Source organism: Pipistrellus hanaki (genome assembly GCF_964339955.1).
Source record: "Pipistrellus hanaki genome assembly, chromosome: 6".
Taxonomy (NCBI): Eukaryota; Metazoa; Chordata; class Mammalia; order Chiroptera; family Vespertilionidae; genus Pipistrellus; species Pipistrellus hanaki.
The window spans coordinates 7,639,457-7,651,506 of record NC_140508.1 but is presented as its reverse complement, the minus strand read 5'-3'; the positions used below and the strand labels follow the sequence as shown (position 1 = coordinate 7,651,506).

General features: G+C 46.2%; 1 protein-coding gene across 3 annotated transcripts in view; it reads left to right on the top strand.

Annotated features, from left to right (window-relative positions):
• Positions 1-1,347: 1,347 nt before the first annotated feature.
• The window catches only part of STX16 (syntaxin 16), a 142,268-nt gene continuing 131,565 nt past the window's right edge, over positions 1,348-12,050 (top strand). For all 3 annotated transcript variants that reach the window (XM_084887269.1, XM_084887267.1, XM_084887268.1), the window contains exons 1-3: positions 1,348-1,439; positions 2,994-3,106; positions 3,359-3,494. The gene's annotated coding sequence lies outside the window, so the exon portion shown is untranslated. The remainder of the gene's footprint in view (positions 1,440-2,993; positions 3,107-3,358; positions 3,495-12,050) is intronic.

Here is a 12,050-nt window from a genome sequence, read left to right as displayed (position 1 = left end):
TGTATGAATGGGTGAGTGTATGGATGGATGGAGGGGTAGATGGAAGAGTGGGTAGGTAGATGGATAGCAGGAGGATGGACAGATGGATGGATAGATGTATGAATAGGTGAGTGTATGGATGGATGGAGGGGTAGATGGACATATAGATGTATGTGTGGACAGATGGATGAGTGGACAGGTAGGTGTACAAGTGTAATGATTAACATTTCAGTTGTCACAGTTGTTGTTCTGGATGGTGCCCAAGCTGAATGGCTTGTTGATTTTATTCTCATTTATAGTTTATTAGTAAGATTTCATTAATGTATTAACTCACCCTAGATGACCAGTCCCCAGCTGTGGGAAAGCATCATTGTTCCTATACTCAAGGGCACCACACAGGTGGGCCAGGCGTTCCCCTGCGGACAGCCACAGAGCCAGCATGGTGGCTGGGTGCCTACGCTCATTGCCGAGTGACGAACAAACACCTGTTATGTGGCCACCAGGCTTGCTTGCCTGGGAGGTTTGGGGTTGGTTTTCTTTTCAAATCTCAGGACCCCCTGCCCAGCCTCTCTGACGGATGCCAGGGCTGGCCCTCTTGGGGTGTGTGACTTTGGGCCATCTGAGAAACCGAGGCTTCTCAGGTGGTTTGGGGTAGGATCCTAGGAGGTAAAGCTCTTAGTGTGGGGCCTGTGGAGGGATGTCCTTGTAAGACGGCAGCCATTCCCATTCCTGATGAGTCCCCTGAACATAGATGTGTGGCTCTTGGGTGCCCCAGACCCCGAGCACCCCAGGATGTGTAGCATCCCAATGTGCACCCCCATCAACTGCCACCGGGGGTTCTGTGCTGGTTCCTGCTGTGCACAGGTGAGGTTTGGTGCATCCTCCAAGGAGCAGGTGAGCTACATTCAAGGTGACAGACAGAAAGCTGGGCTCAGCCTCAGGCGTTGGAGCTGGGAGGCCTCAGGATCTGTCGCTTTCAAATGCTCCCTTGGGGGTTGGCACACGACAGACACTGTGATTTTCAGTGTGTGTAGCTGAGGCCACACATCACACGTATGTGAGTGGATGCCTTTAGGAGGGAAAGAAGGGATGCGGGCCTGGGGGCTCTGGGGAAGGGATAACAGATAAAATACAACAAAGGCAGGTCCTATCCCGATGGAAGTTACTAGCACACGCGACCTCAGTAATAGCATTGCAGCTTTCTGCATCTGAGGTCCAAAGAGTAAGATAAGCGAAAGGGAAGGGGCATCCCCAAGTCCCCCTTCCTGAATATGGGGAAACTGAGGCACAGCAAGAGGAGAGATTGCTAAGGTGGTGGTTGGGTGTCACGGGTTGGGAATTCCTGACTCCTCCTTGTCCTTCCCTCATACACAGGCCCCACCTTCTCCCATCTCAGCAGCAGCCACCTTTCCGAAGCCATCAGCCTCCCTGCCCATCCCCCACCTGGGTGGCAAGAAAAGGTAAACCTATTATTGTGATGAGTCCTCCATTTTGAGAGGCTTTTGTTGGAGGAGAAAAATGAAATAAGAAAAGCTGGGGGACCTGTGTGGCTTCAGTCTATTGCTTTTTTTTAAACCACAAGGGTTATTGTTACCCTGTTATGAAAACCAGTGTATTTTCAAAAGCAGCAAGTTTGATTCCTCTCCCATGATACAATTCACTGTGCTCGTGATACGCTGTCTGGAAGGCAAAAAGGAGGAAGAGTGAAAATGAAAGTCACACGTAGTCCCACCTGCGGGACAAGCCTGCAGGGGCGGGGGGGGGGGGGGGGGGCCGCTTTTCTCCACTTATTTGTTTCCAATCCACGGTCAGATGTAATAATGTCAGCGTCTGAAAAAACTACGAATTCCCCAATGCTGTCGTTTGGGTGAACTGCCCAGCCTTTAAGACTGTCGGTGCAGGACATGGGGGAAGGAGGCAGGACAGAGAGCGAAGTCATATTCTTCTTTTGGCCCAAATGTGCTGCACATTGAATTTGCCTCCTGTTTCATTCGGTTTGAGCCTTTTGCCAGCTGTTAGGCAGCTGTTGGTAAACTTCCCCCTGCTTCCGATTTCAGCCTGGAAGCAGCAAATCGATTTTAAGTGAAAATACCTTAAAGGTATTGTTGTTTGGAGGTTTAAAAATCCATACAAAAGTTCATGTGTCTTCCCCTCCCCACCCCCCCCTTCAACTGCCCCTGGGGTGATGTGCCGGCTCCTTCTGTCCACAGGTGAGGTTGGTGCACAGTCCAAGGGGCAGGTGAGCTCCATTCAAGGTGAACAGAGGCCGGGAGGCGGCGGAAGGGAGGGGGGAGCTTATTGGTGCTCAGGGCACAGCCCACGCGGAAGACCTGGCTCATTTTTCCTCTCCTCCTCCTTTCCCCCATTTACAGTTAACATTCAGGGTTCAGTCTCCACCTCCCTCTTGAAATGGAATTTTTATCTCTCGATTCACGCTCCCAGATAAAATCCCTGTTTATCCAGTCGCATGAATAATTGATAAGCTCCTTCAGACTTGCCAGGAGCAACTTAGCAGTCTCGCCGTGCGCCTGGAACCCTGGCAATTTCCGCAGCGTCCACCAGAGACCTTTACACGGTTTCTGCACGGAGTCCACCCACTCTCGGTCTCCGGGCGGGGGGTTATCTCTTCATCCAGATGCGGGGGACACAGATCAGGGGCACAGAGAGGGGCCCCATGTTCCAGGGTTGGGTAGAGGCAAAGGGGAGGGGCCCGTCTGTGTCCACTGGATTTTCTGAAATGGTGTCTGTGACAGGTGTGGATTCTGTTGGGAGCCTCCCGCCTGGGGTTGCAGAGTTCATGGCATTAATTAACTCTAATCTGTTCCCTGATAGTTTAAACCAGACCCAGGATGGGAAGCCTTTTTCTTTCCTACATATTTAATGGCCTTAATGAGATAACAATGAGAACCTGTGTTTGGGCTCTTTAATTCATTTGGCTCCCAGGTTGTGTTTATATGATAAAAGCGGTAGGGTGTTATTTATGTGCTTAGCTGGGGTTTATCCTTTTTAAACAGGTCTGGACAGCTAGCTGTTATACTTGGCTCATGTGAGCAAAAGAGGAAAAAAAAAAAAAAAAAAAGGAATTTATGGACTGTCCTGCAGAGTGTCCCAGTTCTTCCAGGCCAAGGTGAGCCTGACCTGGGGGTGCTGAGGGCGAGCCCCCTGAGACGGGGAGAGAGGGAAGCGCTGGGGCCTGCACGCGGGTTGCGAGGCCGCGCCTGTGCTTTGTGGCGGACGCCCGTGGGGAGGAGCGGGCTTTGCTGCGAGCCCCTCACATTCGCCAGCCACAGACGTCCATTCAGGCCTCGCTGCCACGTGGGGGAGGGGAGGGAACATGAATTGGAAGCTGATTGTTTTTTTTCTGCTGCTTCCCCCAAAGCTCCAGGCAACGAGAAGCATGCCATCACAGTCAGCGAACGAGTGAAAGGAACGACAGCCAGATGGGCCTGCACAGGCCGAGCATCTGGGGGAGGACAGCGGCCCGGGGACAGAAAGGAGCCTCGGGGCACCGGTGGGTGAGTGACCCGCTCTTCCCGCGACATTCTCGAGCCACGCTCGGCACGGCTCGGACGCTGGCGCCTGCTGGTGCAGGGAGAGGGGAGCAGAAAGGGACTCTGGGGTGACGTGGCCCAGACCTCTGCCTGGTCGAGGAGGGCAAGCCGGGGTGTTTGTGTCTCCTGACTGGTCCCCGGCAGACCCGGAGCGCCCGCTGCTCCCACAGTGGTGTGGGGTGGCCCTCCCCTGCACCCACCTAAACTGAGGTGACCGGACGTGCCGCTTTGGGCGGGATAGTCCCGATTTTTAACAATTTGTCCCGTGTCGCGCAGCTTTTTTAAAAAGTCCCGATTTTTTTTTTAAAGATTCTTTTAAAAATCGGGACTGTCCCGCCAAAAGCGGGACGTCTGGTCACCTTAACCTAAACCCACAGACTCCTGCCATGCCCAGGGCTGTGCGGTTCATCGGAAGGACAGTGTGGTGGGGGCCGATGCTCCGTTCTCGACAAAAATGCCACGGGGGAGGGTGGGCGGGGAGGACAGGTGGACAACGCCCCCTGGACTCTCCGTGGAGTGGGCCCGGTGAGGGCTGCAGGTGCCGTGGCCTCTGCTGGCAGGCCGAGCGCCAGCACGCCGGGCTGGCCCCAGGAGCGTGCCGATCGCACCACACTCATGTCTCCAGGATGTTGTGAGTGAACGGGGAGATGCGCGCAAACCACAGGCCGGGAGCTTGGCGCAAAGTGAGCGTTGGGTTACATTGGCTTTTGGTGACAGTGACCATGACGATGACGACGACGAGGAGGAGGAGGAGGCAGGATGTTAGGAATCTGGAGTCCTGGCGCCAGCCCAGCCAAACCACTGACCGCTGGTGTGTCCTCGGCAAGGCCCTGTCTCCCTCTGGACAGGCTGTTCATTATAAACCACCGTGTGCATGGGAGGGAGTGAGAAGAGCAGAGTGCGGCTCGTGATCATGAGAATTGATGCCCTACCAACCTCCGGTCCCCTGGGGTGCAGGTACCTCCTCTCTCTTCTAATTCCAGCATATCTGGTTCAGAGAACTGGCAGGAACGGAGCGCTCCGCTTTGATCCTTCATTCAGCAGACACTGGTTGGGAGGGGTGGGGAGGAGCCCAGGTGGGAATGGAGTGGAGATTTGGCCTTTTCTCTGAGCATCACAGCCATTCGAAAGTCTGTTGTGGTCCTTCGAGTCTCTGAAGGTTTCTGGCTCCAGAGTCCGCAGAGGAAGTGCCGATTTCCCGCCAAGGAGTGGAGGTTAGCACTCTGCCCGGCGGCGCCTTCTCAGCTGCGTGGGCAGCACAACGAAGAGGCGACCGAGGCAGGGCCGCAGCGTCCGTGCTGCGGCGGCGACAGGGCGGCCGGGGAAGGGAAGGCCTCTGTCCTCCATTTCATTCTCACGGCGGCTTTGTTCGGACTGAGCTGACCCTGCCGCGTAGGTTTGTTTCTGGGCGCTATGTGTCGCTCCGTGGGCCGGCCTGCCTGCCCTTTCTTCGGCACCGCGCTGTTGGGACTGCATGGACGTCCGCCAGTCTGGGAGTCGTGTAGACTAGGATTCAACTCTTCAAAATGTGTTCTTTGATTCTAACTTTTTTTTTTTTTTTCTTTCCCCTCCAAAATTGTTTCGGTTTCTTTGTCTTTCACCTTTTTATTTAAGTTTCAGAATCAACTTGCTAGTTTCCACTCAAAATCCTGCTCACATTTTTATTGGAATTGTGTAGGCTGCACAGATCAGGTTTAGAGAAATTGACATCTTAATCTGGTCTGGTCTGTCAACATGGCACATCGCTCCATTTATCTAGGCCTTTGATTCCTTCAGCGCTGCTCTTTGAATTCCCGCATAGAGAGCTTGCCTGTATTTTATGAGGTTTATACCTAAATAGTCAAAGGTTTGGAGCTATTGTAAATGGTACCTTAAAATATTTTAATTTCGAATTGTTCATTGCTGGTACATAAAAATACAATTAAATTTTGTTTATGTGCTTTGTATCCTGTGACCTCGTTAAACTCACTTTTTAGTTCTAGTAGCTTTTTTTTACAGATTCTTCGGAATTTTTTGTAGACAATCATGCAATCTATGAATAGAGGTAGCTTTGTTTCTTCCTTTCCAATGTGGATGTTTATTCCCTCCTTGACTTATTGCACCAGCACAACATGGACCAGATGTGACCAGCCCATATCCTGGCCTTGTTCTTGATCTTCAGGTCTGTCACCGTTAGGAGGGAGGGCAGTTGTAGGTTTTTTATAGATTCCCTTTCTAAGAGTAGGTGTCCGTTTAGTCTTTGTTAACTGATAGTGTTTCTTAAATCATAGATGTATGTTCATAAAATGAGTTTCCTGCGTCTCTTTGTGATGATCATTTGATTTTTCGTTAGTCTGCTGAATAACATCAATTTTTTGAATGTTGAACCACCCTTTCGTTACGGGATAAATTTCACTTGGTTGTGATGAGTTATTCTTTCTATACATTGTTGGATTTTATTTTTCTTGTATTGTTAAGGATTTTATATTCATAAAGGTTATTTGTCTATAGTTTTCTTTTAAAAATATATTGTTGTTATTTTATTATTAATTGTTATGCTTATTATTTAATCCTCAGCTGAGGATATGTTTTTATTGATTTGAGAGAGAGGGGAAGAGATAGAGAGAAACATTAATCTGTTACCTCCCATACTCATCCCTACTGTGATTGAACCTGCAACCTAGGTGTGTATCCTGACTCGTAATTGAACCCACAACCTTTAGGATATTGAACGACACTCCGATCAGCTGAACCACCAGCTAGGGCTAGTTTTCTTCGGTTGTAATGTCTTTGTCAGGTTTTGGCGCCATGGCGTCATTTCTGTTGTCTTCTGGCTTGCCTACTGTCTGATGAGAAGTCTCATACAACTCTTATTTTTGTTCCTCTGTCTGTAATGCATCTCCCCCTGTGCAAACTACCTTTGATTTTCTCCTTGCCTTTAGTTTATAGCAGTTTAGATGTAATATGTTTGGTTTTTGTTTAATCTATCCTATTTGGTGTTCTCTGAGCTTCTTGGATCTGTGGTTTGATGTTTGTCATTAGTTTTGAAAAATGCTTTTCATATAATATTAATTATTTTAATTATTTATTTTAAAACATTAACATCAAAAGACAGAAACAGCAGATTAAAAATGGAGGCAGAGTAAGTGGATGCTGCTAGAAAATGCTTCCAGGAACAAACTGGAATTACTAAAATACAGGAAAACTTCCTGAATAATTGGCAGAAGGCTCGCAGAAGAGAACCTTTATACCTGAGGACCAAAAATGGAGACCACATAGGGACTAGTAGGAGTGGCAGAGGTACAAAAGGGCTGGCCGGGTGCCCACAGACAGCAACTAAAGTTCGGAGAGATATCTCACCTGTGGGGGGTTGCCACTGAGAACTCTTAGATCTAATTCCCAAGCTGGGCCCTCACCAGAGAGCACCAGAACTGAGAAAGGTACCCATATAACATCTGGCTGTGAAAAGCAATGGGGTTGCTGTCTGCCAGGGAGTGACAGGTACTCTCTTAAAGGGCCAACACACAAAATTCCCAGTGGAGCCACTGACCTTGTGCTCTGGCAGAGCGAGGGTGAAATGGACTGGAGCTGTGTGAGCAGAAGCCAGGATTGGGGACTCAGGAGCTACGGTGTTTCCCCGAAAATAAAACATGCTTCGAAAATAAGACCTACTTACAGGTTTCCTTCCGAGTGAAGTATAAGGCATTCCCCTGAAAATAAGGCCCCCCTAGGCTCTGTCTCAGAATGAAAATTAATTTACCATAAACTGGTCGCTAGGGCTGCCCCGACTGGCATCTAGCAACCAGTGACATTACGCTGAGTCCTGACTTCACTGCTGTGTGGAGGCGGAGCGGAGGTCAGAGTGAGCGGTGAGCGTGGGGCAGGAGAGAGGAGGACACTTTCGCAGATGCCTGTAGAGGAACAGGAGGATTAGAGCAGAAGGGACGCGGCGAAGGTGGTGAGTGCTGGTCTGTCTCTGGTGACACTACCTGATGTTCGCTGCTGCCCTCATGATGACTGAAGGTTCTCAGTCAGTGGCAGACCCTGCTCCAGCCCAGGTCCAGGCCCCAGCAAGCCCAGTGACAGTCCCCAGGCAGGCCCCAGGGGGTAAATGTCTGATAAAGGGGTAGGGGGGATGTCTGGTGAAGGTGTTCAGTGGCACAGGGGTGGGGGGAGGGGGATCACTTAAAATGACACAGGAGGATCAGAAGGGGCAATCAAAATGACACAGGAGGATAAAAAGGGGTTACTAAAATGGTAATCCCCCCTCTGATTCTCCTGTGCCATTTTGCTTCCCCCCTCTGATCCCCCCTGTGTCATTTTAAGTGATCCCCCTCCCCCCACCTTGATACCCCAATTCCTTTTTTTTACCCCTAGAGATGAGCGCAAAAAGAAAAAGCTACTCCATGGAGTACAAGAAAGGAATCGTGGAAGACTCTTGGGGCCAAAATCTTACTGCTTTCTGCAAAGAGAAGATGAAAAAGCGCAAGTGTGGATCAGATCGGCAACCATTATTTTCTGAGATGGAAGACCTGATCTGTGAATGGGTTGTTGACAGGAGAGCAAAGGCTTTGGTTGTGAATAGGGCTTAGATTCAAGAATTTGCCCTTGCAATGGCACCACAGTTTGACATAGCCCCCAAAGACTTCAAAGCATCACAACACTGGCTGGATAATTTTCTTCAGCGAAGTGAACTGTCTTTAAGAAGATCTACAACATTGTTTAGGTTGGAAGATACTCAAGTTATTAAGCAAGCACTTGCATGCAAGTCCTTTATTGATGATGCTGACTTCTCTAAATACAATCTTTCCAACATGATTGCTATGGATGAAACTGCAGTGTTTATGGGCCAATCATCTCAAACAACAATTGAACAGCGGGGTGCCTCCTTAGTGTACATTCCCTCCACTGCTTACAAAAGTGCACGTGTTTCCTGTATTTTGGCAATTCGTCTGGATGGCACTAAAATCCCACCTTTAATCATTTCTAAGAGCAAGAAGGAAAAGATTGAATATGTTTTGGGAGTTTTTATTCTTGAAACTGAAAAAGTCTGGGCCACACAAGCAGTTACAAGGAAGTGGGTCGATTTAATGCTGCCGCTTGTTATGCGAGGGAGCCAAAGAGCTCTGCTAGTCTGGGATGCAGCCAGCACACGCCGCGCTAAAGACATGAAGACATTTCTTCATGAAAGAAAAATAGATCAGATAATGATTCCCGCAGGAATGATGGCCTATCTCCAGACTCTTGATATTGCAATAAGCAAGCCATTCAAAGACAATTTGCTCATGGAAATTAATGACTACATTGAGAATAGAATGGAAAGAAATCAGCGTGGAAACTTTGTGAAACCTAAACTGCAAGAAGTTGTGACTTGGCTGAAGAATTCATGGGAGAAAATCACTGACAGTTGCATTGCAAATGCACTGCGAGCAGGCTACCTTGACAAGAAATACTCATTTAAAGACAGTGCGATTGCTAAACATGAGAGATTTGGTTCACTGATTCTGAAAGAAATGGAGTCACAAAAAATTCACAAGGAAATTCAGGAATTGGATTGTTATGATGATGTTCCAGAAGATGATGACATGATTGTCATTGAATAAATGAGTAAATTCTTGATACTGTAGGATTCAGTTTGTCTGGTTTGTGTTGACAACTACTGTACTACCGTACCATATACAGATAATAAATTTCCTTTATTTTCATTTAACAATAAATGTGTACCGTATTCTTCTTCATGGAAAAATAACACATCCCCTGAAAATAAGACCTAGCACATCTTTGGGAGCAAAAATTAATATAAGACACTGTCTTATTTTCGGGGAAACAGGATAGAACTCTGAAGGCAGACACCACCAGTTTCTTGGGCTGAGTATTTCCTAATACAGTGAAGTACCTCTTTCTGAAACATACATCTGCCTTGCCTGGAGCGGGAGACAGTTGACCCACCCTATTGGAAAACACTTTGCCCTGAGGTCATGTAAGAAATTAAAAATAACAATTAGACTCCAGGCAGAAGGAACTGCCCCTCCCGGTTGAAAAAAAAACACATAAAAACTCTCTACACACCTGAGGATGATTGCCTGGGGCAATTAAAGTGGGAATCTTATCAGTCTGTAGGCAGAGGCAGTCTCTGGTGGCTTTGAGTCTTTGACTGATCTAATTAGTCAGAAACAGCTTTTGACTCTGTCCTACAGTAGAGATTGAGAAACATAGAACATCTACCTAATACATAGTCAGTAACCTAAACAGACAACCAAAATGAGAAGACAAAGAAACAACCCCCAAATGAAAGAACAGGAGAATTCTCCAGAACAAGAGATAAATGAAGCAGAGATAAGAATTTATCTGAAACAGAGATCAGAGTAATGATGGTAAAGATGCTCAACAGCATGAAAAAAGATAGAGTAACCATAAAAATGAATAGAAATAAAGAATTACATAATATAAGTAAAGAACACATAGGAAGGAATACATAGCATATTAGGAGAGCTGAGGATTGAATTAGTGAATTAGAAGACAGGGTGGAAAAAAATGACTCAACCAGAGAACCAAAAAGAAAAACCAAACAAAAGGGAGCTGTGGGACAATGTAAAGTGTAACAATATTTGAATAGTGAGTGTGCCAGAAGAGGTAGAGAGAGAGAGAGAGAGAGAGAGAGAGAGAGAGAGAGAGAGAATGAATGAGAATATTTTTGAAGAAATGATGGCTGAAAACTTCCTTAACATGGTAAAAGAAAAAGTCACACAAGTCCAGGAGGCACAGAGAACCCCAAGCAGAAGAATCAAAACAGGCCCACCCCCAAACACATCATAATTAAAACACCAAAACTTAAAAGAGAGACTCTTAAAGGCAGCAGGATAAAAACAAACTATTCCTATAAAGGACCTCCCATAAGACTGACACCTGATTTCTCATCAGACACTCTACAGGCCAGAAGAGAATGGTATGAAGTACTCAAGATAATGCAATGCAAGGATCTGAAACCAAGGTTACTATATCCAGCAAGGCTATCATTCAAAATAGATGGTCAAATATAGAGCTTCCAAGACCAATAATAATAATAATAATAATAATCCTAAAGGAATATATTATCACCAAACCAGCCAGCATTACAAGTAATGCTAAAGTGACTGCTATAATGAGAAGAAGAAACAAGGAGAGAAAACTAGGCATTCAGAATTAAAATGGCAATAATTAAGTACCTATCAATACTAACCCTAAATGTAAATGGATTAAATGCTCCAAAAAAAGCAAAGAGTAGATGAATGGATTAAAAAACATAACCTAACTATATGTTGTCTTCTAGAGACCCAGCTCAGAACAAAAGACACACACAGGATAAGAGTAAAGGGCTGGAAATTTTTTCCCATGCAAATGGAAAAGAAAAATAGCTGGAGTAACAATACTGATATCTGACAAAGTAGACTTTAAAATGAAGGTCATCACAAGGGACAATAAAGGTCACTATATAATACTAAAGGGCCTGATCAAAGAAGAGAGTATAACCCTGGTAAACATATATGACCCAATATAGAAGCACCTATTGTTGTGTATCTCTCTTTAAGAGATAGCTACACAACAATACAATCATAGTAGAGGACTTTAACAGAGAGGTACACAACAATACAATCATAGAAGGGGACTTTAACAACCCGCTGACTTAATTGCATAGATCTTCCGGACAAAAACGTAACATGGTAACAGTGACTCTAAAGCAGGGGTCCTCAAACTTTTTAAAGTGGGGGCCAGATCACGGTCCCTCAGAGAGCTGGGGGGTCGGACTATATGAACTACTAATTCCTACTGTAACACCTCGGCTGCGCTCACTGCCCAAAAAACCTGGCGGGCCGGATCAGACTCCTCTGCGGGCCGCATGTGGCCCGCGGGCCGTAGTTTGAAGACCCCTGCTCTAAAGGGAAGACTGGATCAGAATGATTTAATTGATATTTGTAGAATATTTCACCCAAAAACTGCAGAATATACATTTTTCTCAAGTGCACATGGATCATTCACAAAGATAGACCACATGTTAGGACACAAAACAAGTCTCTACAAGTTCAAGAAGATCAAAATCATATCAAATATCTTCTCAGATCACAGTGGAATGAAATTAGAAATCAACTATTGTAAAAATATCTCCAAACATTCAAACACATGGATGGTAAATAGAACGTTATTAAACAATGAACAGACTACCAATGAGATCAAGAAAGAAATAAAAAAACTTCCTAAAAACAAAGGAAAATGAACACAACAGCCCCACATCTCTAGGGAATAGCAAAAGCAGTCCTGAGAGGAAAGTTCATAGCACTGCTTGCGTACCACAAAAAACAAGAAAAATCAGTGATACACTATTGAACCCTACAAGTTAAAGAACAAGAAAAGCCCAAAGTAAGAAGAGGGAAGGAAATAAAAAATATTAGAGCAGAAATAAATAACACGGAGACTAAAAACAACAGCACACACACACACACACACACACACACACACATACAACAATACAAAAAAAAAATCAGTGAAATTAAAAGCTGGTTCTTT